This window comes from Aphis gossypii, chromosome 1 (genome assembly GCF_020184175.1).
Source record: "Aphis gossypii isolate Hap1 chromosome 1, ASM2018417v2, whole genome shotgun sequence".
In the NCBI taxonomy this organism is placed as follows: Eukaryota; Metazoa; Arthropoda; class Insecta; order Hemiptera; family Aphididae; genus Aphis; species Aphis gossypii.
In genome coordinates this window covers 72,337,424-72,363,882 of record NC_065530.1, presented here as the reverse complement: position 1 = coordinate 72,363,882, position 26,459 = coordinate 72,337,424, and the positions used below count along the sequence as shown (strand labels likewise).

The following is a 26,459-nucleotide window of genomic DNA, read 5'->3' as shown; positions in this document are numbered from 1 at the left end:
ATCTTTAATCTACTATAACACCATCTGCAGTAAATACGCATATTCTTAATCGAACGATATAATTTCTATTCGTAATCTATGGCAATCGAGTGGCGTAGAGTGAATAGACGCTTGAGAGAATTCCACTTTATCGTATATAATATTTGAATGTTCCCAGCCCGTCAGGTCGTTATACACACAATTTAATAATAATAATAAATTAATAATTAATAATATTATGCGCGTCGAATACTCGAATATGTGTGTGCGTGCGTCCGCAAATTTCCGCGTGCGTAATAATAATATCTATTTAGAAAACCGCAATCTCTTGTAACCCAAAAGCCTGAATCTGAGCCTGTGGCGAAAATGGATTTTTCTTTTACGGTGCCGAACTTATGATGCTCCGAAAATATTTATATATAAATTATTTATGCATAACCATGAGGAAATTGGTCGCTGATCGAGATCAAAATGATTTACGGTTGAGATAATATGAGTGAACCTTATACACTCACATGCACGTACGTGAAAAAATTTCCATAGCATACTTTTACTTCTGTTGTCGTGTACCCTACACTACTCAGACTAAATATTATAATAACCTTTTATGTGATTCATAGGTAGTAACAAGTATATAGCCGTACGAGTACACTTAAGTAGCATTATTTCAAATTTATTTGAAAGAGAGAACAATATTATTGTATTTTAAAAAGATCGAAGTTTGTCCAATACTTTATCTAATATTTTATTGTTTCTGATTTAAGATCCTAAGCTCTTCTTGTTAGAAAAAAAATATGATTATATTATGTTTCATTCATAAAATGCCTGATTTTACTATATACCTACTACAGATATATCATACACAGTTGATCTATTTGATCTATACGAGGAGTTATGTATATATATATATCTATAAAAATATATTGTTTACTCTTAAATATAATCTAATACAGTAAGTGAAGCCAATCTCTTTAAAAATCAGTTCACGGAGCTGCTTTTAAAATTATACGAGGATAAAATCCTGTTAAATCCCTTCGACCAAAACCGAATTATGCCATCCTAAGTAAAATTAACGTTTCACATTAATAACATATGGTGGCAAAAACTCGTAATAAAATATCGATTTTTACACGTTATAGTGTTTAATTTAAATAACACTGCAATATTAATACTGAGATTTAATCTTTTAATACATCAACAATATTTTTATGATTTTTAAATTTTTCAAATGATTTTTTCAAAAAAATTAAATAAAAAAAATATTGCAGACTTTTACAAATGTATTGAATATTGAAATTTGTAATCCATAGTGTATAGTATATGAGAGTGGTGTTATGAATTTTGTATATCACATGCACATTGTATCTATTAAATATAAATTAACATAAATCACAGTGTTTCTTTGACAGTTTTACATAATATCTTAAGCTAATAAATGTATGTTATATTAACACTTTTTGTTTAGTTTTTTCAAAACATAATAATTATCTTTTTGATAATTGCTTTAAATGTCCATATAAGGGTTTTTAATCAATACGAAATATCTACAATAGAGTCCATAGTGATTCTATGTATTGCACCAGAATATTGTAATATTGAAAATCCATTAAAAACTCAAGAGTACCTAATCTTAACAAATATAAATAAACAATAGATTTAATAAAATACACAATGATATAAATAAAAACACACTATACAAATGCATTTCATCTTATTTATAAATTATAAGATTTTAAACTTTTTTTTCTTATTAACTCAAACCACTTATACTTACCACCCAAGCAATAAGTTTATAACAGATCAAAAGTGTATTCATATATATAGTAAACTTTAAGACTTAAATTTGTTTCATACACTTATCTTTGGGAAAGTCAGATCAGTAAATTTTCATGGAATACCGGGCCATTCATGTCAGCACTAATACGATAATAAATACAAATTCATATTATATCGAATATATATTTTAACTTGTTACTAAAAAAACATAACACTGATTTTTTTCTAATGAAAAAATTATTTGATGTATATTACTCATAAATAACGCTACAAACAAGACAGAGTGTTTGACATTTAAAATAACAATTAAATACTATGATAGGTATGTATTTAATGAAGATAACGCCAAATATGTGGCGTAAATATAAAATAAGGTCATCTGTAATTTATTTGCCTTTAACAGTCATATATATATTATTTTAGTGTTTCGTGTCATTAAATGATTTCCCAAATGCGTTTGAAATTGTATTTATATGTAGGTATTGAAGATTAGAGGGCTAGACCATCGAATAGACATTTATTACCATTCTACTATCAATTTCGGTAAATACTCTCTAATAACAAATGTAAAATAGAATAATAGAATATATTATTATTTGTATAATGTACAAGACAGTCAAAAATAAAAAAAAATTTAAACAAAAAAATTATATGCTATTGTAAACATTTTTACTTTGAAGTACTTTAACGTAATTACTGTTTATTAATTTTAATTCAATAATAATAATTAAATATAACATTAAATTTAGTATGTATTAAATATTGTTTATTCCTTAATAAATTATAATTCTTTTAAGAATTTCAATGTATATACATTATACAAATTTAATTTTATGTGATTTATAATTTATAACTTAAAAATATTTAAAGTAATATGAGTAATGTAACAACAGTTTGAATATGAAATTAGAAATGTGCAACCATTCAATACATTTTTAATTTAAAATGTAGTTTTATAATGTCTTTAAATAATATAAAAATATATCTTCAAAAATATTAGTATTCTAAGAAATAATGAATGTTTACATTTAAAATAATTGCCATGTATAAGATATATGAAAGTAATATAATAATTTTCCATTAAATTTTTACGTTTTTATTTACAACAACTTCTTTAAGTTTGAATCTTGATTTCTGTGTTTGATTAAAATATGGTGTTTGTAAAATGTTAGTAAATACTCATTAGACATAATATTATTATTATTAAATATACACAGCTTTGTATTGTTATATTGTTTAGATCCCAAAGAAAAATATAATTGTTTTTGTATTTAAACTATGATTTTTAAAATAATTTTATTGAAAAAATTTTAAAATTTAACATCTGACACTCTTGAAAATTCCTGAAGAAATTTCATTAAACATGGTTATTAAAAAAATTTGAACGAATGGTTTCAACTGACTTCTATTTAGATTGACTTTTTGGAATGCGTAAATTTACTAATTATTTTACTATTAAAAAATATTTCGTTTGGCTTATATTGTAATATTAAAATACGATATAATAAAATATATTTAAATTTGTTTTTATACACCAGTTAATTCAATTGTCAATAATAACATTTTTTTATTAAATATAAGAAAGTTTCGATTTAAATAATAAGTTATAACAATATAGAAATATAGAAATATAGAAATTTTTAACTTATTATTTTTATTCTTTTTTTAAAAAAAAAAAAACTCTTCTTACTTATAAGTTATAAGTGATGAATTCCAAGGACTGACTTAAAATTGTCTAAGTTTAAACAAGTTATACTACAAAAGTTAACAACTATTGTGAGACCTTTACAGTTAGATTCCTTGTTAACAAATTTATCATTATGTATAATGCCACGTAAGAAAAATACAATATAAATTTAAAATATATTTTTAAGAAAATAAGTTTTGAATCACGTGGTTAATTCATTATGGTATTTACGAAGAAGGACATTAATTTAAAAACCGTTATAGCGTTATCTTTCCTTCTTAAAATTTCGCACATCTTATCTATGAATATTAAATAAAACAAAATAATCTATAATTTTATGACAAGTCTTAATTAAATAAAATAATTATTTATGGTTAAGAATACATTATACGTAAAATTACAAACATAATAAAACTAAAAATTCGAATATAATATGGTTCTAATAACTAATAAGCTTATAAAGCAATATTTTAATAAACAGCATGTAGTTTAAAAATAATATTATATATTTCCATATCGTTTGCAAAGTATATGGATATGATTTAGTAATGATAAAATATATTATTATTTTAATTTATAATAAATTATATTATGGTAACTTTTATAAGATATTTTGTTATTATTTTTTTTTTCAAATTATTATGATCCTTTTGATGTACAAAAATAATATCTGTAGTGTTTCCACTGCTATACAACTAATAAATATAATAGATATTTATATATTGTGTATTTCTGTGTCAAAATTTAAATTTAAATAGCTTAAAGTTTAAACAACCATAAACGACTAAGTTTCTTTGACAACATGCTATTAATATTCTAACGAATTTCCTTATGGCTTATGTTTATTAATAGACAGTAATTATAATTAATACACAATTTAATCACTTATATTTCTGTATTTCTTTATATATTTGCTGTTGCTATATTAAGCGAATAGTTAACCTCATTTAATTTTTTATTTAATAATAATAATAAACATTTATTTTATTTTTAGTCTTTATTTGTTGTTAAAATTTAAAAGAACATTCGAACTCATTATAACATTGTTAATAATTCCCTCATTAAATTAATTGTAAATTAATTATTCATACTTGTTAGGAGTATATTATTTTTATTTTTATTCAGTTATTTAGATTCCTCGATTTTTTTTTTAAAAGAAATTATGTTTATGTTTATTTTATTTTTTTAATTTTTTAATAAGTCTCGTAGCTTATTAACGGTTATTAAATCACAAATCAATATAATTTAGACCTACGAAGTAATTAATAAAAAGAGAAATTTATTAATTGTACAATGGTTTATGTTTTTATTAACATTCATACTATATTCCAATTTGATTTATACTACTACTTTATGTTATATACATCCATATAATATCGTCTTAAGTATAAAATCTTTAATTGTAAACGAATACTGTTATATAACACAAAATTAATTAATAACATTACTTCTTATAGTTAAAAAAAAAAATCACGGGGTAGTTATTTTGCTCTGTAGTAGGTATAAACTATCGAGTGTATCTTTTTATTAAGTAGGTATTCACTCTAAACTAGGGGACTTCAACCCGCGGCCCGCCCAGTCATAATATGCAGCTCGCGATCACATTTAAAATTTAGCATGTATATTTTCAATTTCGATAAAATTGGTTAACTAAAACTGAATTTTTGTAAAATACATGTTTTACTACGAATGCGGCCTGCAAGGTTTTTGAAAAATAATACGTGGCCCGCTGAAAAAAAAGATTGAAGACCCCTACTCTAAAGTCTAAGGTTAGGCTAATAAGTATGTTAAATATGAACCCAATGATAAATCATTATAAGTAAGAAACACGTATCTGATCAATGACTCTGTTTATCAGCGTAAATTATGTTTAAGTCAATAAATAAATAAAACTGTAATTTAAAAAAATAATAAAATTAAAATACGAAAAAATAAAAGTAAAAATTATTGTGTTTATAATTTCTAAAAAATAGTGATCTACAATTAATGGTTTTTAAGCTATGATGATAAAATAAACTCTATATTAATCAATATATTTTTATGTAAAAGATCTTGCGTTTCTCTATTTTTCCCCAATCATTCAAAAAAATATTGTGAGTTTTATTTTCGACCTACCCACTACCCCCGAGTTCCAAAATCAGAATCATTGGAATTCTGATTCTTCTATTGTCTTTAATACGAAAAATTAAAAATGCCTACATAAATTAAACGTAAAAAATAAAATGTCGTTAAATCATTATATAAAGTGAGCAACTTTTACACGCATAATATATAAGATGGACAATTATGCCGAGCTCAGCTCAATGACGTCATGCGGTTATCCCAATATCTTCTTTAATAATTTATTTTATTTATTAAGATTACATTTTGACAAAATCGTTTTTAGTAATTCTAACTACAATGATTTAGCATTTAATAATAATTGGACGACATTTTTCTTTTGTGTTGTTTGTTCCTTTTTAATAAATAAAAGCGAAGAGAAACAAACAAATTACCGATTTTAAATCATTTTGTTTTACATTCAGTGGTTATACGATGTTTTAGTTAAATACAGAGTGATCTGTTTTAGATGATGATACAGTACTTTAAAAATAAGCAAGTATTTTAAGTAGGGCATAAATCAATTACAAGAACTGAACAACATCAATAAAAATATTATCTACTTTATAAATTTTTACTCGTTGAAACAATAAATTACAAATGTATTGTTATTTTTTCGTGGGTTATAATAATGCATTTTATAATAAATTTACTTTTTCTTGAATAGAACACTTCCTCAGCCTTCATTATCGGTTATTCGCGTAAGAGAGATATAATACTCGCTCCGGTATCGACTGATAATTTCCAAGCTTATTTTCTTCGAAACGTCAATGAACTGGTAAGCTATGTATACTTACAATGAATAATAATAAATTTATTTTAATTTTAATAATAACATGATATTATATTGTTTCAAATCAAACCAATAAACTTATTAATCTTAGATAATGATCATCTTTAAATAATCTACCATATTGCCTGCGATTACAGAGAAACGCATTAGTACACAGTGTTTTGAATTAAAGCATAATAATATGTGATTACACATTTAATAAATTTACGAAAATGTTTTTCACTAGCGGTACCAAAAACTAGAAAATGAGGCACATTTTTCCTCCTTAAACCACTCTTAAATATGAGTCTGTAATTACATACAATATAGCTATTCTATTATATTTATTTATCAAAGATACGATTAAAAAATATAAAAACAGGGGCAGTATTATATATGTGTCATTTAATGTGATGTAATTTAGTTTAATGTGGGTGCAAGCTATTTTGGTATACATCTCGGTACAGCGGCCAGTACTGTGTTATTATCTGATCACGGGAAGTATAAGCCTAAAAAGAAAATTACATATCCCTGGGAGTGTGTAGTTATATTGTTCACGTATTATTACATGCGACGAGATTACCGATACATCATGCATTTCTGAGCAATCAGATTAGCTGGCGTTGTGGATTTAACGAATGGTCTCCTGCAAAATTTTACAACGCTACAATTTTTAGCGCATTTAATTGAAAACAGTAGCTTACAAAACTCTTGAATCTAGACGCGTCAAACAATAATAGTTGATGTAAAAACGATGTTATTTGAAACAGTAATGTACCCATATATATATTGCATATACATCTCGCCGTACGACATGCCTTGCAGGGTTTTTCCAAACATATCCTGCTTATCTTACATCGACACAGCTTGTTAACGGTGTATTATTATAATGAATTTGTCGGTAATGTAAAAAAGTATTACATAAAGTGTTTTGAGAAACTTGAAAAAAATAAATATATATTACCTATAGATGTACATTTTCGTTATTTATAATCAGTTTCCAATTATATAATATTAAACAAAACAATGTCAACTTTCATCGATGAAACATTTCATTTATCATACAAACAATAGATACTTATTTTAAATTTACTATTAAATTATGCAGGAATTATACGGGATACTATTAGGTGAAAAATCAATAGATCCTGGCATAAAACAATATTTAAGAATTTTAATACATTTAAATTATCTTTTGCTGAATTTTAAATTTACGAAAATTAGTGATATAAATAAATAAAATAATTGGTTCTACTGATAATTGGTTCTACTGTTTATATTTCTCGAGTGTAAAATAAATAAAACTTTGCATTTTCATTAAAATGTCCTTTGACCACGATCATATATTTTGTTTAAAACTATACAAAAATCGTTTCACTTTTTTTTTATTAAACATACAACCAAACAAATAAAAGTAATAAATCTATCAATACTATTCTTTTACAAAACCTATATGGCATCATTGTGAATTATATACTATCTATCGTATTAACATTTAAATTTGTATTGAAAATTTTATTTAAATAACACTATTGTATTATAAAATAACATTAGATATACAATTTGTGAATTTCTGTTTGATATTTATTTCACTAAATACAATTTATAATTAAACCGATCATAATGTAATTAAATTTACTGAAAATTATTTCTTTGAATTAAATTATCATCATATAATATTATGAAATAAAATAATATATTCATTCAAATTTAATATGTAGATATTTAAATATTTTAAATTAATTAATAAATTATAATACTGCATATACAAATTTATATGAACGCATAAAATTAGTTGAAAATGTCAATCAGCATAATTATATATTTAATATTATTATATAATTAAAGGAACTTAATTTAATATAATATATATTTATTCCTTAAATAGTTTTTCTTCTGCTTCGATATAATAATGAATTTCATAGTTATGGTTTTAAAGAAAATGTAAATAAAAAAAAAGTGGGCAAGTGAGTACCGCTCTGCTGTACATTAGGTGCCGTATGGATCATTATTATATATTATAGGAGTGTTAAATTTGAATCCAATGATAGTTATCATTGTATACGAAAAACGATTCTGAACGAAGATGATTTGTCAGCCTAGAATATAATTTCTAGTGGTTGGTAAAAAAGGTGGTTTAAAAAAACCAGCTTATATTAAAAAATATTTTGAAAATTAAATCACGTAAAAAAAACGCTAATCTTAATAACTGGTAAAATTTTCAAGTATCTACGACTTATACTTTTTGAATAATAACAAATATTTAAAATCGTTTGAGGATAAATCGTTATCGTTACGCTATTTCGTTAAAATTTAAAATTAAAACGCAAATTTTTCCTATAATGATGCTTCGAGTTTTCTCTATAGATACTTGAAGGTAAACTTATGGAAAACTTAGTGTTGTATTTTTAATCCTTAGTTATAAACACAAAAAATTTTATGATTTTTCAACTTCAAATAATTTGCAAATATTCATGCTTTTGACGAATTTTCGTCAAAATTTGAACTTCAAATGCTAATAAAAAAAAATTGTGCCTATGTATTCTTATAATTTTTTAATCACTATAAGAATAACTTATGAGGAACTTTGTATTAAATTTTCAAGTATTTTGATAGGGCCAAAAAAATTTTATCGACACTTCAAAAATATTTTTTCAGAAAAATTGAAAATTTCAGTTGTCTATAAATAGCTCAAAAAAGTCAAAATATTTTGAAATTTAAATCACGTAAGAAAACGCGAATCTTAATAACTGGTAAAATTTTCAAGTATCTACGACTTATACTTTTTGAATAATAACAAATATCAAAAATCGTTTGAGGCTAAACTGTTATTTAACGCGGTTTTTGTAAAAATTTAAATTTCAAACACTCATAAAAATTTTTTGCCTGAATCCGGTAGAGTTTTATTTACAGATATTTGAAGAAAAATGTATGGAGAACCTTGTACCAAATTTTCAAAACTTAGTTATAAAAGAAAAAAATTTTATGATTTTTCAACTTCAAAATTACTTGCAAATTTTCGCGTTTTCGACAGATTTCGTAAAAATTTGAACTAAAAACGCTTATAAAAAAAAATTGTGACTAACGATTTTTAATTTTTTTTAGCTACATTAAAAACAACTCATAAGGAACCTTGTATTAAATTTTCAAAACTTTTTGGTAATCCAAAAATTTTTTATCGACACTTTAAAAAAAATTTTTCAAAAAAATCGAAAATTTCAGTGGTCTATAAATAACTCAAAAAAAGTCAAAATTTTTTGAAAATTTAACTATATACGGATATCACTGACATTAACATTTGGTGAAAATTTCAAGTATTTTCAGTGATTAGTTTTTGAATTACAACCATAAAAATATCGATTTGGTCGAAAACTGGTTTTGCGTAAAAATTGCCGTTTTTCCGTCATTTTTTTTTTTTTTTTTTTTCTCGATTTTTTTGAAAACTGTTGGAAAATGTTAACTTTTTACCTCTATAATGCACCAAGGATATTCACTTTTACATCGGAAACCACCCCCATAGTTTGAAATTAGAGCATTATTTCGATTAGTTATGCTGTACACAGACACAAAAAAAAAAAAAACAAAAAAAAAAAAAAAACATACATCATTGTAAAATCAATACATTCATCACTTCGTTCAGAATCTAAAAAATGGTAGTCGAATATAATACAAAATATGAACACAAAGGTAAATCGTCATATTTTAAAATTATGATTTTAAATTTAACTTAACTTACTCCAATGCTTGAAATTACTAGAAAATATGATACATTTATTATACCTATACATCGACAATTATTTTATAAATAAAGTAATGAATATATGAGTAACTTTTAGTTTAAACAACATAACTTAACCCGTAAAATTATTAAAACAATTACATTTCAAACTTATAGTCGTAAAAGAATGTCCAACAAGTTACTAACAAATGTGCTAGATATTTATCATGTGTCTGTTGTTGTGGCTGTACTGCTAACTTTATAAGGATATTAAATAATATATTTAATAATATAATATATGTCTATTTGAACATTCTAAAAATTCCACAACATTAAGTGATTATAACTCTAACTCTACTAAAGAGGATGTTATTTAATTTACTTTTAAATAAGATACATACAATATAAGACTATATATATTATATTGAATAGAATTATTTATATTTTGATTATTATTGTTTTATTTTTAAAATTTTATCTAGGTGCTAAATTTTTAATTTCAAAATTATATATTTACCAACAAATCTCTGCAATAATTTACGTTATATTCAATTTATTTCAAATAATGTAAAATATTTATGGCTAATAAGTAATAAATAATATACAATAGGTACATGACATTTTCGATGTAACTTGTATACAATATAATTACATTATAATAAATTTAAATAATTATTTGAAACAACTTTTTATTGTGTACCTTTAATTTATATTTTAATTATTATTATTTATACATTTTATTTAAATTTTATAAATAACATACATTTTTCATAATACTTTGTTACATTTATTATAAAATATATTAAATTAATAAAATATCCTATAAAATAACAATGCAAAATTTTAATTAATCCAAACTAAAAATTAGTTTGTTTAGTTACATAATTCTATGTTTCATACTTCTTTCTTTTTATTATTATTTGTAACCAATGTTCACATATGTAATTATTATTAAGCAAGATAGATTACAGACTAATAACTGTGAGACCTATATCAACCATGTTAACATTTGTCAGTCAAAACGTGCCTTATCGCACGTGATGTGAATAAAGATATTTGATATATTAGATGGATTTCATGTGGTTTAATTAATAATATTATAACTAACTATCTCATATAGGTATGATGTAAATCGTACATATTATAATACTGCAGCTTTTTATATAAAAAATATTCTTAACATACTCAATTTAATACTTCGTTTTCCAAGTTTTTAAATTGTTAAGTTTAAAAGCAATTACTCATAATGACTTTTTCGTATTTAAACTTAATATGTTAGAGTTAAGATTGATAAAATACTAAATAGTAAACTTAGCTAAACAACAGGTGACAAATGTTGCAGTCATATTCAAGGGAAAAAGGCTCATTTATGTTTTAATAATGGTGAGAACCAAATTAATAAATTTTATATTCAATTTTCATGAACGAATTATTATTAGGTACCTAATTTTAATCCATACGAATGATTACACAAATAATAAAATAACTTTGCTTATTTCAAAATAATTACTACAATTATCATGCTATAAGCATTAATATAATGGAGTAGTAAAAATAATGCAATAAAATGAGGATAATATGTAACAAAATATTATAAATATTTTCCAAACACTTCTATTTAATATTCCCATGTATTTACCCATTATACTTAGGTCTAATAGCACTAAGCGTTTACATGTATGTATTTTTATGAGTATAAAATGCATTGAAAATTATTTTTTTCTATTGAAATCAAAAATATGAACAGAATACGAAATATTGTTCCTCAAATTATACATATACAAAATGTAATGTTATAAGTCAATACTCAATATACCTTTATACAAAATAATTATTCTTACCGCCTTTGCAGTTTATGAAAGACTTTTGCTTCCTCTATCATTTGTCTCCACCTATCTCTGTCTTCGTTGCTTCTATTTTGTTTTTGTAAAATATCAGCAAGATCTGTTTTCACCCTATCTACCTATCTCTATTTAGAGTGACACATATAAAGAACTTTTTTTCTTCAGTCTTTCGATATAATTTTTGTTAGAGATACCTTAAAATATTCATATATGACTAACCCATCCTAATCTTTTATTTTTAAATTATGGTTTTTTTTAAATAGTTGATAAATTTCTTGATTTTTTCGTTTTCTATAATATTCTACATTCTCAATTATATAGCAATTTATCGTAATTCAACGTAGTGCTCTTATTTCAAAGATATTCATTTTTCATCATCTCCTTTAGTTACCTACCAGCTTTCATGTATAAGTCAATACTGGGCGTAAAAAAGTGGCATGTTATTTAAGTATTCTTTTGATATTTTGAATAGGAGTTTCGATTTAGGCAATTTTCTCAGTACATAATAATATCCCTTGTTTCAAGACCCAATTCTCAAATCGATTTCGTTTTGCACTTTGTTTTGGTTATGTATAATAGTTTCTAGATATCTGAAGTCTGTTAATATTACTGGAAGACATATCCATAGACTTGAATATCAGTTTGAACTCTCATTGTCACTAAATATAAACTAAATTCTTATAAAAATTAAACATTGGAATTAAATAAAATTAAATATTTTAAATACTTTAACACTAACTTAATTATTATATGTATATTCATTATGTTTTTTTATCGTTGTCATTAATTATATAAACTCTATGTTGGGTATGTGTGGCTTCAATGGACTTATTTATATTATATATTTATATGATAGTCTTATATTATGCATATTCTCAACGGTTTCAATATTGTTATTAAGGCAGTTAAATAATGAAAATTAACCTCGTCATCAATGTTAACGCGTCTTTGCATAAGTTCACTGAAAGTTTATTACCGATACAACATTATGTTCTTTACGGTAGTTTCTACATATATGCTATCGCCTAAAGTAACTTAGCTCATAAGTGATTTGATTCAATGTAAATGTCTACTGATCTCATAAGGAATAAATATTTTAGAACTCATACAGTTATGTAAATAGTATTAAATCCCAACACCAAGTCTACTTACTACTATTGTTTGTCTATTAACTCTCGAGATAGGGGGAAATTATTTCATTAACCTATATTGTCGTATTATTATTATACCATGAAGGTAGTACGAAATAGAAATTAAGAGATTACGACGTTTTATACTTCTATTCAATCCAAACATCGGTTTGTTACTTTTTGGTCATACTGAATGACGTGCGTTATGAACAATCCTAAATTAATTGATTATTATAAAATACGTATAATATATATGTATTATATTATATACTATATAGTAAATACAAAGCATGCAAACCATGAATTATAAAGACAATTAAATAGTTTTTAATATATTTGTATACATAGTGTTTTACTTAAGTATTCACTGACTTCATTAATTTTTTTATAATTATTAAATCATATTGATATTTTGTGATTTCAGAGAATTATTATTAGTGAACTAAAACTATAACAGTTTTTATACAGACGTTTATCTTGAATAAAAAATAATTTAAAATTTAATATCACTTTCAGAGTAAGATGTTATTCAAATAAAATTTGAAATAATCTAAACTATTCGTTCGAAAAATAATTTAAATAATTTTCAATTACAATTATTTGATTTATTCTTAAACATAATTATTCGAATAACTATCGGTTATTTTATTTGATTAAAGATTAAATATTAAATAAAATAATTATAAACTCGCAAATATTAAATATAATAGTTAACTTAAGAGGATTATATCTAAAAATTAATCGAAAACATTATAAAAAATTATAATTGTAAATATTTTAATCTTTTTATATTTTTTTTATTCGAATAATTGTGTATGAAAACATCCAAATAATAATTTTTTGAGATTATCTGGATATATCTTTTTTGAAAAAATTATTAAAAAAAATATTTGAATCCTTTTTTAATCTATTAATCATTTATTCGATTTATTCGAATTATTTATAACTAGATAGAATTTTGTCCAACATTGGTCTTCTTAAAATCTATAGGATAGCCAATGTATATGTGCATATAAATATTTTACGAGTTTAATTATAAATTTTCATTAAAAATTAAGATATTATCCACCCCTTCAGTTGTCACTTCATCAGATTTTGCAGAGCTCAAAAGCTGAGTAGTTAAGAAAATGCGTTTAGATTTAAAAATGAAAAACTTACGTATGTCCCACAAACTCACAACGACCATTAATCCTGCACACTATGAAATTTGAAACTGACTTGCAAACATCGAGCTACTACAATATCGTCAAAAATTTAACCACGATGCATTCCCATCTGCATTGATGTTCATATTTTACAGTTTATGAGAAAGATGTAACCGTGTTAAATTATTATATATACGTTTGCAAGTATTATATTTAACTAATTATTACTAGTTAGCGAGAAATAAGTTGGGAACGAAAACGGACATAACAAAACATCTTTTAGGTATCAATAATAATATAATAGATCCTTTCTGTTTGAAAAATAAATCTATAATTGAGAGAAATAATGATTACATTATGATTTAAATAGTAGTAAAAAATTAAGAAATAAAAAAATTGTTTTTATCAACCTTTACAAAGTGCTTCTGTTTATTTCGTAAAATATATTAGTTTTTATTTATATTTAAATAAAATAACGTGAATTATTAAAGACTGTATTTTAAAATCAAAAATATAACGATACATCAATTAATTAAATACATTTTTGACAGTAAAAATGTACGATACATACACAATAGTATAATACCCATGTAAATATCTATATCAAGTACATAATGTATATATTATTCTTTCAACAGCCATAAATAAATAGTATTGCATTTTTTATTTTTATTAGAAACTTCATCAATAAAAACAACCAATCCATATAAATGCAAAACATGGTTTAGATTTTTCAAGTATTGTACTATGATTTATACTCTCATATTACGTAGTATGGAATGGTTACACTTATTAAATTTAAAATTAATATTTTATGACCTAAATTTAATTATACATAAATTTAAAATGTATACAAAAAAAAAAAAAAAAAATTTCAATGAAATATTGATTAGGACTTATATAATATTATACTACACTAATTGAGATTATTAATATTAATAAAATCAAATTTTATCAACTAATAACTTTTTATTTAAACTATAAATAACACATTGAACCAATACTCAGAATCATAAAATATAGGTACATAATTATTTTTTATATTCTTAGAAAAGTTAAAAATGCATTGACTTTATTTATTAATGATTTTTTTTTATTCATTATATTTTCTGTGAATATTTTTTAGGTGAACAAAGTATCTATTCAAAAAAAGTTTCATGTCGTAGTGCCTTTATAAATTGAAAAAATTTAATATATAGAATATATAGTACATTGAAAATGTTTTTAAAAATAGTTTCTCTAAACGTTAAGAGAAACTTTCTAAAAATTTAGAAGAAATGTCAGCATGCTCAATTTCAGTCGTACTCTGGTTTGAATTGATGATTATTTTATTATTTTTGAACGTTTTAAAATTTTGTATCACAACATAGGTACCTATAGCAATAATACAACGAGACTATTGAAAATTTCAAATGACCTGTGTATCATAATATCTAATACTCTTTGTGTACATTTTAAGTGTGTATTATCTTTACGTTTTAAATACAAATAAGTAGTTATTGGATAATTACGCAATATTTACAATCTAGTTTATAGGTGTATCACTATGTTATTTAATATTAAACTGTATATATTATAATAATAATATGTATATCATAAATGCAAGTACTTGCACTTCTACTCAAATAAATATTCTATTAGAACTTCTACTAAACAACTTTATTTAATTTAATAAAAAAATGTTAAATGTTCAATGCAAAATAACAAAATATTATTATAAAAATATAAAATATTATTCATACGCTACTAAATTTAAAAATATTCAAGAATAATCAATTTCCCAATAATAACTATTTTCAAACATTTGTATAATTTTGTAAGCCAGACAAGTGCATACTATTATTGTTAGCACAATTTTAGATTTAGGTAAATCATTATAATTTATTTACGTTAGTTGCCACTTACCAAGTACATAGCTATATTTATAAATTAATTTACTATACTTATTATACTGTATAAAGCAGTTTTAAGATTTTATGAAATACAAAAATCGGTAAAAACCAAAATGATGAAAGAAATGAAAAAAAAAAATAATTCACAAAACAATAGGAAAACGTGCCCATTAAAAATAAAGTATTTATAGACAAAGCTAGAATCAGATTCTACACCACAAAATCTCAAAAATAATACAATATTCTGCGTATTCTTTATATTTGGGTGATTTGCATCGATCTTCATTTCGTCCAAAAACCTTTTAGTAAAATACAAGGACGAACAAACTAGGATTTCTCAGAATAGAAAATATATAAATGCATGCGTATTTTCGAGAAAATAATAAAAGCTTGTATTGATTTTATAATAATCTACAAAGATATATTTATTTTTTAATATATATACAATTATATAATTTCTGAATAAATATAATCAAATTAAAAATACAAATTCTATACTGAAATTTTAATTGTTTTCAAACAAAGAGCTTATTTAGTATATATTTTTAAATGCATGATGTCTAAATAGCTAAATGTATGATAGCTTAATCATTTACTATTTTAATCACTTTGCTAGTTGCTGGACCATTAGTTAACATTAAAAACAAATGAATTGTAAAAGTTTATTATTGTGAAATTTCTAATTCGTAGGTTTTTATTAAAAAAAAAGGATCAACTATTCGAATCATCGCAGTAAAATATATTACTCTGACTTCTGAAAAAGGTAGTTCTTTGTTCACCGTATTGTTATTTTCGTTTGAAATTTTTATTTAAGTACAATTTGTACTGTATTTTTAGAATTCAAATAAAAAATATAATGAATTAGTTTTATATTTATTAATTTTTATTGTTCTCGGTAAACAACCGGTTTATCTTAATAATCGGTGTATTAAGTATTTAATACGTTTCATGTAGTATCTTTTAAGATCAGTTATCGAGAATGAGTTGGTCTTTGAAGAGGTCAATTTTTAATTTTCCTTGTTGTATCTATAATTTAAAAAAAAAACATTTTAGAAAACTAACGAAAAATGTTATAGGTAGGTATTTTATAGTGGGACTTAAATCGATATTCACTCAAAACAATAGTTTTTTTTTTTTTATATAAAATTTAAATAATAATTTATTGAATAATTGTACAACTATGTGCGAATATAAGAAAATGTGGATATGTTAATATATTATTCTAATATATTGAATCTTCTATATCGTATCTATTTTTTTTTTTAACTTTATAAATATAAAAAAAAAAATAATAATAATAATACTTAAAAGTATACAATATGGCTTCTCTTAAAAACTGCAAAGACTTATAATAATAATAAAAATATATGATTAAAAAATTAGTTATTCTGTAGAGATAATAAATAATTGAAGCTACATATTAAGGGTAAACAATTAAATAGAAAATATATAAAATACTGAAAAATTATTTTAATCGCTTTACAATATTATTAATATGTAATAAACACAATGTAATTTATATGTTATAGTAGGCATTAGGTACTTTTTTAGTAAGGATAATATATTTTACTACTACATATGTTTACATAACAAGTTTATAAAAATTAAAATTATAGTATAGTTTTAATAAAATAAAAAAATTCTTTACCAGATTCGTACATTTAAATAAATATGATATAATTTTATCTAAAACATACAAATTTTAAAAGCTTTTAATCAGAAAATTAATATAAAATAATCAATTAATAGGTGTTATATACCTAATTAGGTATATGTTAAATTGATTTACGTTGCTGTACCATTCAGTGAATTTAATAATGTAGACCTATATGGCAAATGAATAGAATTTTTTCAGAAATTAAGAAACATAAAAGTATATATCTTAAGTTAAAAATAATCTTAATGTGTAAATATTTTAATACAAATATATTTATTTAAATTAGATTTAAAACATACGTTTTACCCACCATGAACACATTTAAATAATCAAAGAATTCTTTTTAAGGCTTAACTATGTAGTTTTTTGGAATAATTTGATCTAATGTTTATTTAGACACAATTTATTTTATAATCCTCAAGAAATATATTAATATTATTTTTGTAATTTATTAAACATTTACTAGATAAACTTGGAAACAGGAAGCGGGAAAAGGAAATGATTATTTCGAAACAATGTCCTGTAATTAAATCTTAAATTTAACAAAATCGTATAAGGAACATAGTATGAATTACTTATGAAGAACTTAAAAAGTATTCAATTTTCAATTTTCAGCTACAAAAGTTGAACATTTTAAATATTTTAAATTATTAAATTATTTCCAAATATTCACGTTTTTAATGAATTTTGTGATAATTTGAACTTAAAACGCTTAAAAAAAAATGTGCTTATGTATTTTAATATTTTAAAATACCAATGAATAATAAGAAACTATTAATTTATTTATTCCACACTTTTTGATCCTGAGAAAAATTGTTATCAATATTTATAAAAAAAAAGTACTTTTAACAATATTAAACTAAAAATGCTTATAAATAGCTTATAAAGAATAAACATTTTTAGAAAATTATACCATATAATATAAACAATATATTAAGATTTGGTGAAAATTTCAAGTATTTACGATCGTTTATTTTTGAGCTATACCAAAAAAATATAGGTTATAAATTTTGTCAAAAACTTGTTTCTGTGTAATTATTTTTTGTTTTCTTGATTATTTTGAAAAGTAAAAGGAATAATCCTATTCTAACAAATTTTCTACCAGAAACTACATTCAAAATTTAAAGTAAAGTATATTTTATACTATAAATCGTTTACACAATCACAAAATCATTACATTTTTTCACGTCATTCAAAATATAAAATATATTTATTTATTTATTTATTAACGGGCAAGGCCCTGTTACTGTTATAATTTTATAATTTTTTTTATTAACGTTGTATTTTTTCAGGTTAAAATAAATTCATTTTATAATAAATATTAAGTTTAAAAATAAAACTTTATGCCAGAGCGGGCATAAACCAGTAAAAAGTTAATTTTTTAAAACTTTTTAACTTAACTAGTAAGTCAATTTTCTAATTAACTTAAATTTTAATAAATTAGCTAAATTAATTTCCGTTATATAATAAATCGTCTTTTAGATACTTAACGGTTGATTACATTTGTTTTACAACGATCTATGTATGTATGTTTTATCGCATCCAAAGAGCACAAATAACCATAAAAATAATTTGAAATTGATAAAACAATGAGGTCTTTACATACATAGCTCAAAATAATCAGAAAAAATAATGCTGACGAGATTGAATATTTAAATATTGTACTAATGTCTTCTGAAAAAATATTTTCTAGTTTCGTCGTAATTTTATAAAATATTAATTAGAGCAACTTGATACCTTCCTTTTTTACTTAAATTATCATTTTCCTGAACACAATAAACTTCTTAAGACTAATTTGAAGCTGTTTATAGATAATTGAAATACTAGTTTATTAATGTTAATAAAAATATTAATACTCGGTAAATCTTAAAAATATCAAAAATATAGCATCTTTTATCTAAATATTTAAATTTTGATAAAATTAGATATTTAAATGTATCAGGTTATTTTAATTATTTATTATAATAAAAACTTTTTATCATTATGTGTAATATATTTTTTATTTTTTTTTGACGCAATCCAATTTACAATATATTTAGTCTTATTTTAAACTATCATACCATGATCCTAAAACGCTCTAATGTACAGCTGTAGCATTTATTAGCAATTTAATAACAATAATATATGATACTTAAAATATTACAATAAATAACAATATAAAATATACGTATGTTGTTTATAACAAAAATAAATTAATAATAATGGATTCTTATAAAAAAAGATTGCGTTTCTAGTTTTCGCTCAGAATAGGTTTTTGTTTGCAATAAGTTGTCATTGGTTAAAATATTACGTGCATTAATTTAAGTTAATAATTGTTAAAATAGTCAGTGGCATATTATTTCAAATGTAATCCCAAGTAATTTCTTAAAATATATGTACATTAAATTAAGACATTAATAAACAGAACTATTATCGCAATTGTTGATGATGAATATCAATCTTACAAAAATTATTTTCATATTCTACGTCTATAATATCTATATCATTATTGTAATTCCATATTTTATAGAACAATCTTATATTGGTATACAGCTAGTTAATAAAAAAAAAGATATATTATAGACAGATCTTTATAAAAAAGGGGGGTTTAAGCTACTGTCTATGTTTATTTAGTTATTAAATATTATGTATTTGAATTATTCTTAAACCTATCATTTGATTGTTAACGTTTAACTGTATATTACAATGTAATATATTATTGTATTAACTATTAAATTGTTGTTAAATGCTTGGTTGAAAAACTTTTCATTTTATGGAAAGTTCAAACCAACTGAGAGCAACTCTCAGCATAAACTTACGAAATTTCTCTAAATAAAACTTGAAGATGGTATCTAATTAGTGAAGATCAACAAAGGTATTTAATATTATTTAACTTATTACTATTTTAATGAACAATATATTTTTAATTTAATTTATTTGAAATTCGTTATAAATATTGCATTAAGATTACACTTAGTTAATAATCGCAAATATAAATAAAATAAATGATGATTCAGTTGTATATGTGCATATCATGTTTAAAAGTTTTTTGTAGATAATTTCAAAATGATCCTATATTAATTAATAGAATCGATTAATAACACTTTCATAATAATACATTAACAAGAGTTAACTATTATTATAATAAATTCATTTCAAGTTTTTTCATCTCTAATGATCTCAATAAAATATAATAGAAGATTTTTAAGATTTTAAGACCTAACCTTAATCTTGTAGCATCATACATTATAGGGTTTTGATAGACAGGTAAGGGGAATTAATTTTTATTAACATGAAAATTTAAGAATTCATCGCTAATAAAGCAATTAAAACTGTCATATAAATACACTTAAAAACCTTAGATTCGCAAAACATAAACTACGTTTACATTTTCAAACAACGACATAAAAATCTGTATAGATAATCCATGAACACACCATGATATTTGTACAACACGATACCAATGTGACAGATTTTTACATATTTCGTCCACAAAAATAACAACAATACTATAAAATTCATAAGATTCACTTACCCCAACTAGGATTATAGTAATAATAATAATAATAATTCTTGTATATTATAATGATGATTCAAAACCATACTCGGCGCGACCGATAACGCGGTATACCGGTCCAGGCGATACACCAGAGACGACGGTTCTACAACGACTGCTTGAAGACTACATCACGTAATATAACACGCGCTTTGTATCAGGATACCCGTTAGTGGCGCTGCCGCCTGTCCAGAGACCCTACGCCAAAGTTTCGGGACAGCTGTAATGTCAAGTGTATACGAATACCAGCCCGTTTTTTCGGAGAATAATATAAGCTGTAGCTTACAACCTTAATTCATTGCCTAAAATAAAATAATATAATATCTAACCTCTCTTTGAGTACGTTTAATAATGACTCTTAACTTTGGTTTGAAACATGTATTGGTATTATATTTACGAACGCTAAGTCCTTCGCGCCATTTCTGATGATTCCGCATACACCTGCGTAGGTATACGACGAATTATGTTTGACAATCTTAATAAAGTACGTTGTAACTATAATCAATGGCGTATTCAGGATTCATTTTACGAGAGTATTTTAAAATTTAATAGATTCGTAGTTGGGGGGAGGACTCAGCCGCACACCCGCCGTAATACATTAACAAAAACCATACATTGATATAAATTATTATATTAATAAACATTATAATTTATAAGTATGTGTAAGTTGTATAAAACTTTTTTTATTCTAAAGCACATAAAATAAATAATACTAATACTAAAACAACTACTATAATATAATACACACAGCTGATAGGAAGTATTCTAACAGCCTAACACCCATATCACCCCCCCCTCTTAGTATACCACTGACTATAATAATATATACAGAGTGCTTTACTACGCATGCTCATATCGTTTTTATTCCAAAATATTACAGTTATTCAAAATAGTATTTTTGGAATTTTTAAATTCTTGAATTAAACTTTTTAAGAATTGCCCCTTGGAGAAATATACTTCTATTTTTCAAATGAGAAAAATCCTTCTTCTAAAAATGTTAATGTATCAAAATAAAAATTCAAACAAATAGTTTTTAAATTATACTTAACATTGTGTATTTAGAATATATGAAGATAATTCAGTGACTTTAAACTTTTAGTAAGTAACCAATATTAATATATCAACAAATTTTTTTTAATGGCTCAAGTATAGTAAACACTAGATTTAATATTAAATGAATTTTATATTTTTGTAAGATTATTTTCAAGGACTTTTATCCTCAGTATAAACATTTTGATTTCTGAAAAACTATGTATTTCATTTTTCCTAATTGAAAAATTAGGTATATAAAATCGTTAAAAAAAAATTGATCAGCTAATCCAAACATCAGAAATTAACTGAATATTAAATTTATTATTGAATGAAAATATGGAGTTGAATATTATAGGTGGATCACTTCTCATTATAATATTTTTATCCATAAAAAATCGCGGTGTTTACAATTTTGTTAATCGTTGCAATAAACGATTATCATTATCGGATAACGATGTAATAAAAAAAAAGTAGTTTGAAATATGTAACTGCGTTGCAGATAACGTGCCTAGCATTTAAAATGAAAAATTAAACAAAGTAGGTTACTATAATACAGACATTCGAAACTCAATACGATTTTGTAGAAGTTGCAATAATAGGTACAACAGTAAATCAGATAAAATACATATTCAGACGTTTCATAGTTTAATAATTTACCGAAACGGTATTTTTTTGCATTACACAATATGTACACAATGTATATTTCAATCACAACATATATATTTTGTAATATAGGTACATTAGTAAACTAACATTTTTTTTCGTTATTTTTTTATTCTCGAACTTACGTTCCACGATAGTGCAAAACTAAAAACAACCTTTTTCCTCAAAAATTAACATAATAATTCTGCGAATATATTCCTCCTCTGTAGAAATACCTGAAGTATAAAACCTTCCCAATGGATTACCAGTACAGGACATAGTGACCTCACAGTTCACTAAAATTATAATAAATATTGTCCGCAAAACGGTTTGTTTTCGCTTATATTTACTAGCCGGCGCGGTGAATAGGCAATTTCGGTACGTACACGTCTGGGAACCGTATACTAAAGTTAAACAATACAATGGTTAGGACATTTGTTTAAAAAAATATATTTATACACATATTATTAGCTTTTAAAGTTGTACATTGTGTTTTTTGCTATCATTACGTTCGCTGAATAGCAATCATAATTATACACCAAAGACTCCGTGACAGATGTATGCTATTAAAGCCAATAAATAGTAATACAAGCTACTACGAATGTTAAATTCAATATTACAATTTTATCGAATATTTTCACTTTATACATCGATACCAATCATATTTAATAATCACCTATCATAATATAACTGTACATGATATTCTATACATATTATAGGCATATGCATCATGCATGTGTGTATTAAATTTTATCTTTTCCATTTACGCTCCATAAAATAGATTGGTTGTAGTTGGATTATACCCAAATATTCATAGAAATCTTTTTCTTATGAAAGAAGATAATCATTAAAATTGTGTTGAATGTTTGTATTATTTTGCTATCGATAAAATCAATTTTCAATAAATGTTATACTTATTTTTCAAAATACTTTCAGAAAACTCAACAAAATAAAAATAAAGTTAAAACTTTCTTTATTTCTACCTTATATAGTCCATAAGTACTAATTTTCAATTTTAGTAAACTCTAAATATTACAATATAATATCTCAAGAGATACAATAAATATTTACCAGAAATATTTCTTAGTATATGTCAAAATGTTTTTAATTTAAAGTTTAAGTGCAACTTTTTGTTCAACGGTCAAAAGAGAACCAAACTACATAAATGTTATACTTACATATTTACCTATATTGGTATATTGGATATATATTTAATGTATTACATAAGACATCTGTTTGATCCACAATCCATCTCGTAGTAAAATAAATAAATAAATGATTACTTGATGATAGGATAAATATTATACATTTTGCATTTTTAAAATTAACTATATATTATTTTTATATTTATGTTGGATCTTTAGATATTAGGTTTAACACCCACTTGTAATCTAAAAAACAAATGTTTATTATTTTAAAGGTAATAGTAATGATTATCATACTAAATTATTGCATTTAAAAACGTTTTCTTAGAAAAATAAATAAACTACCTTGACTAACATTTGGGAAATATTTAAATTTAAAAAAAAAAACATAAAATGCACTGATCCTTTAAAATAATTGAATATAGGTACATAATTATGAATATAGTATAATTGTTAGGATTTTTAATAGATATACATATTTATTTCCATGAGCACTATTAGAATAAACACCAAAAAATAAATTTAAACAATGTCATTAGATAGAAAAATGTTTCAAAAATAATAATAATAATTATTATAGCAAAACAAAAAAAAGTATTATACTATAGAATATCACAGTAATTTATGAAATTTTATTAATTGTGCGTTGCCAATTCAAATTTAATGGAAGTTTTTCAATTTTTTTTTAATTGTGGTCAGAATAATATAGTATAATTAACTTTATAAATTAAAAAAAAAACCTTTAAAAAAAATTTTGGCCTAAGATAGAATAACTAGAAACATTCAGTAAGATATAATATTATAATATGATACTAAATACTTAAATTTATTCATGAAATAGTCACTGCTTTATAAAATAATTTAAGTTTGAGTCACAAAATAATAATAAGATAACATTAATTTCGTCGAATATCTCAATGAGAAAAAAACTAACTCAATTTTCTATGTCAGATATTCTTAAACGTTTTTTCACTTATCACTCATATCTATGTAGTGTATCACTAATGACTAAAAATAAAACTACTTAAAATTACAATTTATTTATAACAATAATAACATACAATTTAGAGAAATACAGTATACAATTATTTAGTAACAATTTAAATAAAACAAAATAATGTTAGATCCGTTATAACTATTAGAAAAAAATTTAAATTTAATGTTGACTCATTAATTTTCTATACTATCAGTATGGTCTTGTTTGCAACATCAGTTTAATACGTTTGGTCTACTCATATGAGTATAGTAAAATATAATATAATTATATTCACTATCCCACCTAGTGTCGTCGTTGTATTCCGAAAAAGGTAGATTTTCAATGTATAGAGAACGGTTTAAGTTTTGACCGTTTTGATTTCAGATATCAGATAACAGAACCTATTATTATAATAACTTGATAGTTTATACCTATTGTAAATAGTTCAACAAAGGAATGACCGATACACAGAGTTATAATTAATCCAAATAATATATTTCCATTGAACAAGTCAAAGAATTATCGAATTGGTGGTTTGCCACTTCTACTATTAGAACCAATAAAAATTATTTTATTAAAATAAAAGAACACTATATGAATCTTCGATAGCATCCAAATATTTCAAATGGTATATTATTTTCAATTTGTACTAATTTAAGTAATAAGTGAAATATATAAACAGATTATTAACTTGTATTATTGGAAATACATAAAATAAATTATTAAAATTTATTAAATCAGTTTATATTTACTGTGATTTACTTTAATGTAATGCATAAATTAAACACTAACTTATGAGTTTGAAATAAACATACATAAAATTCTATTACCTATTATCAATGCACACTCAATTTGAAAAATAAATTATCATTTTAAACAAAACGGTTGATTAGATTAAGCTGTAATATACGTATGTCAAATAATCTACAATATCGAAAAATCACAATTTATACGTCGTTTATAAAGTTGTCATTGATCCTTAAATTATTAAATTTTTAATATTATATATATTATTTAAAAATAAAATATTGAAATGGAACAAATACGTGTAATCTACAAATAAAGAGTAAATCTTATAAAAAGCTTTTAATTCTGTTTCTTCCGCATATAAAAAACTAAAATAAATAAATTATTCATCAACAATAATTGTAAATACAGATGTACCTTTACAACTATTAAAATATATCGGTAGGTACAATGAATATTGATTATATTAAAAGCATCTAGGGATAACATTAAACTTGGCGAGTACTTCAGTTAAATTTAAATCAAAACTTATAAATGTTGCTTAAGACAAAACACACACAAATATATGCAGAATTTGTTTATTGTTTGAAAACGGTAATGGTTGCTAGTACCTACCTATAAATAAAAAAACATTGTTTTTCACTTAAATGTATTATAATTTATAACTTATGTTTAAAATATT

At 23.1% G+C, this 26,459-nt stretch overlaps 1 pseudogene; it reads right to left on the bottom strand.

Moving 5' to 3' along the window:
- The window catches only part of LOC114124127 (G-protein coupled receptor dmsr-1-like), an 81,021-nt pseudogene extending 59,672 nt beyond the window's left edge, over window positions 1-21,349 (bottom strand).
- Window positions 21,350-26,459: the final 5,110 nt, after the last annotated feature.